This window comes from Myripristis murdjan, chromosome 12 (genome assembly GCF_902150065.1).
Source record: "Myripristis murdjan chromosome 12, fMyrMur1.1, whole genome shotgun sequence".
Lineage (NCBI taxonomy): Eukaryota > Metazoa > Chordata > Actinopteri > Holocentriformes > Holocentridae > Myripristis > Myripristis murdjan.
In genome coordinates this window covers 25,727,991-25,734,911 of record NC_043991.1, presented here as the reverse complement: position 1 = coordinate 25,734,911, position 6,921 = coordinate 25,727,991, and positions in this window count along the sequence as shown.

Here is a 6,921-nt window from a genome sequence, read left to right as displayed (position 1 = left end):
GCCAAATAAAAGCGCTCACTCGCCCTCTACACACAGACAGGACTACCAGGAAATCCTCATCAGCTTCCCATCACGATGCGAGAAAATATATGTTGTTAAAAACATGAATCTGAAGAGAAGTCAAACGCAAATGTAACATACAATACAACATAGATGAAATACAGCATACAAGAAGTGAAATACTAACTGGAGAAGCCCATCCACCAAGTTTTGCCTGCCTAATTGTTATTATGTTGGTTATTTATTTGAGAGCCTAAGTACACATTCCTGTTATAGCTTGAAGTTTGATGTCCACACCAACAACACTTGTACAATAACCCAAACATATATTTTAGTTCCTGTTTCAGTTTTGTTTACCCATTATTCACCTCCGCATGGTTCTTTGTTCTCAAAAGCTTTCTCTTGCTCTCTCTTGATTTGTGGTCAGCTGAGACAGAGTTGGCAACAAGTATTACTAATTGTAATGTATTTTTATTACCATCGGTCAGACTTGGTCCAGTCTCTCCACAGGCATTTCAGTTGCACAACATAAGTGCAACAATAAGTTTTTCCTTAAATTGTCGGTTACAACATGTTTCACATACACTGAGTAGATGTCTGCACCAAATGTCTCTTTTTTTTTTTCCCTTTCTTTTTTTCTTTCTCTCGGGGCAAGTGAAACTGTCAGAGAGTAACTGTGCAGTTTCAGCACCCGAGGGCAAAGATTATTTTATTATGGAGCCATGCACATGCTGCTCCTTATGGTGTGACTGCCAAATGGACCACTGCCAAAAGGGGCTAGGTCTGTTAAGGTGTATGTAGTGTGGGAACCCCTGGGAGAACAGAGGGAGGGAGAGAGAGAGAGTATCAATCAACCACAGTTTTATTGCATAATGCACTGGCGACTGTGAAGCGTTGAGGGGAAAGTGCAGGACTTATTAAATAAAGATTTGTGTGGGCATGCACCGCACTAGGGCGCTCCTGACCCAGCGTGAGAAATGTTGAGTCTGTGCAGGCACACACTCATTTCACGTCATGCCACACTGTTAACACATGTCCTCCGGCATTCTCATCCTCACTGCATGTGGTGAGGTGCGATTTGCTCTTTAAATCAGAACTTGCTGATTCGCAAATAAGCTGGCAGTGCATGTGCGCCGTGTTTTATCTGCCATGAAATCTGAGCCGCTGTCTTTGCTGGTGAGGATTTCTTTGACTTGAGATGCTTATTTGTTTGGGGAAAGTTTAAGGCCATGAGAAAATGCTCTGTAATGGATTCACAAGGTTTGAGAGGGGGAAAACCCAAGGCTGGGAAAACAAATTCACCGCTTAAATATAGTAACATAGCACAAAGAGGTTGACACAAAGTGCAAAGAAACTAATAATTTCTTTGAAATTAAATATATGTGTAACTGCCCTCTGTCACATGAACCCTGGTTCCTCAGAGCTGCAGGCTTTAGCGGCCCCTAATTCTTCAGACTCCCTTCCTTCCTTCCCTGGGAGCAGAAATAGAGCGAGGTCAGAAGTTAAGATAAAACTGTGGCTGTAGCATGGACCATATGATGTCATCTTACTATCAAATCTCAAGGCCTGACAGGCGCTGGTAGTATTATTCTTGGTCTCCACCCAATCAGATGCATCAAAGCCTTAAAAGAAAACACCGTGACAGGATGTGTATGGACAAGTCACACTCTGCGAGCAGAGTCAACAGTTGAGAGTGAGAAACCCATGAGCAATCAATTCCCCACTGATGAATACGTGCCATTTACTGTACATTAGTTTCACAAATACATGCATCTCAAGCATATAGGCCTTTATAGACATGTTGTTGAAATGTAATTTATGGCTTCTAGCCTTCTGACCTCCTGTTGATATTTAACTAGTATGTCAATTGGCATTCTGTTCATTACGTAAGGTGATTGTGTTGTTTCTTCACATTCAAATGATTTGTCTGTAATTGAAAGCAGAGTAGGCATTAGCATTCGATTCCATCTATTTTCTGTTTAATGATCATCGTTTTTTGGCTTTTGACAAAATCAGTTTACTTTACTAAATCAGCCTAACAATATAATTGCAACACAATGTATAAAATATTAGCCTAGAGCATGATTTTGTAAAAATTTGAACATAACTTTCTCATTACAAACTGTGCTACTTACAGTAAAATCTGAAGAATAAAAAAAAAAAAAAAAAAGTGATTTTTGTAGCTTACATGTATAATTTTAGAGTCTGATGTGGCTCCTTTAACTTGGACATTACCTTCTCGACACTGTTTTTTGCTTAAAAACCTTTTTAGAAATGAAGTGTGTGATTGCAGCACAAAGCCTTTTTCTGACGCCTGAGGCAATTCTTTTTCTGATGGACTGAAGAAAGCTGGACTAAGTATTTCCTTAGGGTTAGTAAAAGGTGACATGCACCAGCAATGACCTAAAGATCCACCAAATCAAGTAAATCCAGACAGATAGCCAAAAACTATCAACTACACAATGACGAATAAGACAGTCCTCTTGTTTATAATCTAGTGGAGCTCCAGCTATTTAACACCTATATCTCTGCCAATCTGATGGCCTCGTGTTTACCACAGGGCTTGGATTGAATTGGCTGCTGTTTGTAGAAAAACAAACCCTCTGTTGGTTGTTTGGAGGTAAGTGGATGGATAAACAGGCCATTTTTATCAGGAGCATTATAGCCCCCCATGGTGTGGTGCCTCTATTTGTTTTGCTCTCTGGAGTACACAAGCCTGGATCAGAGCACAGAGGTCCTCAGGTGTCACAATTATCACCTTCCTGTAATGGCCTTCACATCCAGTTTTTAGTCGAGTGTCTGATATGTATGGGAGTCATGCTAATGTCAAACATGCCCAGACACTCTGGTAATGAGGAGAATAGATCAAGGCCCTTGCCACATGAGCATCACATCTAATCCCCAGTGGAGACAGAGTTTAGCATGAGGATGGCTATGTGGGTACAGTAATACACAACAAATTCCCTGAGACTCCACTGAGAATTAGTGATCCCACATATATAAAAAGCTGTGTGGGTATCTGCATGCTCGGATGCTGCAGTGGATAATGTAGTCGTCAGCTTGTGATGCTGTCTGTTTTGGTTTTAATTGATATTCAAATGTGCCGCTTAGAAATGCGATGAAGTGCCTGCGAATGACAGCAGCACTCTAGCCTGCTGCAGAATGTTGCTTTGGTCTTTTCATTTTTGCAAACTAACCACTGGCCCTGCTCCTCACAGCTGAAGCTGTAACTGGATGCACCCACTTCCTCTGGCACTGCGCCATCTCACAGTCCTTCAGGCTCATCCTGTGTCACCATGGACACTGAGATTTGTTTAGGCTGTTAATAACTAGAACCCAAATATCTCTGAAATTCAGGGTCAGTGTACACTGGACACAGACTAACAAAAATATTAAAGGGGCCGTATCCTGATTAAATATATCTTGTAAAATCCCATTTTTGCCCACACAATTGTAGATAACAGAGTTTGTTTTCTTGTCTGCAAGGAAGACATTTAGTCATTCTTTCAGCAATTCTATTTTCTTGTTATTTAGAGATAAGTTTTCCTCTCTAAAATGACGTAACTCCCATTCACATGACACAAATCTACTTCTTCCCCTTGTTGTCCCTTGATAATGAAAGGTTTATGTTAACAAGAACCTTAAAACCACAGAGGAGATAGCTTTCTCCACATGGCCAGATCAGTGGTTCTGACTACTGATTTGGCCTAAGTGAAGCATTACATTCTAGAGTGTATAATTGTGTATAGTGACTAACTCATGACTAAATCATTGTTAACGCTTCTTTTGTTCTTCCCAACCACGGACACGGTGAAAAGCATGTGCTGCATGTTGTCTCACCATGTGAACAAGGAGAGGAAGAAAGACGTTTTGGCAGAGATCGCTTTAGCCTCGGATCCTTCATGTGAGCTGCCATTTGTTGGACAGTGTATTTAGGGTTAGGTGTGTGAAACTTGTGTTGAAAGGAGGTGGCTACTGTGCCTGTGTTATAGTCAGCACATGTTTAAGAGAGAGATGGCAAGAGGACAGACTTCTATTGAGCCTGGGATGAATATTGATACCACATGATGACTAATAACTCAAGGCGGGTTGAAACTTGGTGCACATGGTGGGCAAAGGCTTCCCAGCAGATACTACCCTACGTGGTCACATGGGGCATAGCAGTTAAAGGTTCAAATTTCACAAGGCCATAGCTACAACAGCATAAGTATGACTGGTATGAGTTTTCATATTTGGTGTACAGGGCCATGGAAATCCACCTTAAGGAGTTTTTGGCAAATTACCACTCTTAGCTTTTTCATGCTGTAACATTATGAACACCAAACATGGCACAAAGTTTGCTGATGACTGATGAGAGCTGGTTCAGTCTAGCTCACGACAATCATGGAATAGCTTATCACAGTTGGTAAACCAAACGGCATTTGTGAAATTACGTTTGAAACTGGCAGCCTGACCTGGAGATACCCTTCAATTGTCTCTCAGAGGATGTGATGGCATTACAAACTTTAAAGAGACCATGTTACACACAGGGTGAGTTCTGCTTGACACTCAACTTGGTCGCCAGATGAAGAAATTCTTGCTTCACAAACTCACATCTTTCTTGCAAAGCAGTCATTGCTGCGGTGTTTTTGTCCCAGCAATCCCTCTTGACGACGGTACCACCAGGACTTTGACACCTTGTACTGAGACTAGTGTTACCAAAAATAGTATTTAAGCCAGCCAGGCCATTACAGCCATGCTTGTAAGCACTGGTAATATAATGAAGGTACTAAGAGTTGACTGTGGCTAATCAACAGTGAACTCAACCGGACTAAAAAAAAATCTGTATCTGTCATCATCCCCTAAGGGCAATACCAGTGTTAATTCAGTGCACTCATCTTCCTCTGAATGTCTGTCTTCCCCTCTTTATTTAGCTTTTCTGCTGATAAAATTAGCATTTCTGCAGCCAGCGGTCTTTCCTTTTGGTTAAACCATCATGAATATCCCTGCTCCTGCTCCAGCTACTGTAGAGATCTTATTTGTAAGTGTTCAAATAAACTGCTGTTCCCACGGCAGAAACCATAAACCACATCATGTCATGCATGTATGAGATTTTTTTTCAAGGTTAGACATACCCGCTCATCTGTGTTTGTGAATTTGAGGATGACTCACTTTAATTAATTAAATTGTGAGTAATGAGTGGTGAATGGAACTTCCCTGTGTGAAAACATGGGTTACTGTAAGGGCTTGTAAAGATTTTAGCCAATCAGTGGACCTTTGTCTTTTTTGTGCATTGAAATGCAGATTTTCAGGAACTCCTGTACTGCGTGTGTGTGTGTGTGTGTGCTTATAATTTCGCTGTTCACAGAGGAGAAGCCCCATGGGGATGGTGTAATCATTCTACATGTCCACAGCTCTTTGAAGTGGCTTCTGCAAACTGAGCTGGAGACCAATTTGCTGCGGCCTCGTTAGGTTGTTTAGGGTTTTACGATGTGGCCTTGGTTTATGTATCCACACTGGTATGCATCCTGCCACCACTAGCTAGGATTAAACTGTCCCTTTGGGAAACACGTTAATTCCCCAAACACCTAGCCGAAACGTAGTAAAGAAACCCAAACATATGGCTCTCCTGTGAAAAGGGACGACTGAGGAGTCAGTCTTATCTGAGGATACAGTGAAATGGTCGGAGAAAATGGGCATCCCAAATTCCACTGATGAGAATGTTTTGTTGTATATTAACCTTTATTATCAGCTCCCAGGGCAGCTGCAGGTACAATGCAAGTATTCCTTAGACACAACAGACTCAGCTCTGTGCATTGTGGATTTTGTGTAATCATTGTTCCCGTTCTATATTGTCTGAGTATGTGTGTGTGTGTGTGTGTGTGTGTGTGTGTGTGTGCACATGCACGTGTGTCAGCAGGCCAACAATGTTTTTGCTGTAGGACAATGGAACACAGGAAGGACTTGGCTCCATGCTGGCCATTGGGATAAAGACCAGGGCACATACCTGTGCACCACCCCCACCCATAACACACACACACACACACACACATACACACAGTCACCCTAAAACACACACACAGACGCACACTTCTTTGTGTGCCCTTCCCCCGGCTGAATAGCCCAGAGTGCGAGGGGTGCCACCTTCATTTTATACACTACAGGAAATGGGCTGTAATTCACAACCTTGTGGTAGAAAGGACAACTGGAGCAACACTCTCTCAACCATGGACAGACAGACAGACAGACAGACACACACACACACCAAAATACTTGTATCAGCAAATGAAAAAAAAAAAAAAAAAAAAAAAACAGAAATTAGATTTGCTGCCCCACTAAACGGGTGTTCTGGCTTGTAGAGAGGAACATTGCTTGGTTTTGGCTGAGAACTGGAGCAGTGCGCCAGGCCAGGCAGTTGGTCTTTACAGGCCCACTGATCCGAACCATAATAGCTGCGCGGCTAGGTCGGGGTTGCACATTTGGAGGTCTGTGCTTTGCTCTGTGGTGCACCAGTGAGGCATATCCATCCCTGTCTGTCTGTCTGTCTGTCCACCCAGCCCCTTTTTATCCACCTCCCTATCCTGCCCTTGGTCTCTCTCTCTCTGGGCAGTGTGTGGGTGTGAATCTCCCCTGCCAGCCAAATACCACAACACTGGTTCCTGGAGGCCAGAGAACAAAGATACTCTCTATCCTACTGGACCCCCTCCTCGCGCCTCCCCGCTGCCTCCACACTCAGCACTGGCCACTCGGCCGTCAAACCAAGCTCTGCTCCTCTCTGGGCCAGTCGCTCTGCCTATGGGTCTGACTCGCGTCCTTTAATTAGAGAAAAAGGAGGAGGTGGGGTTGAAGAGCTGGAGGAATTGTATGTGCGTGCGTGTGTGTGTGTGTGTGTGTGTGTGTGTGTGTTTGGGGGGGGTAAAAACAACAGAAACAAAGGGGAGA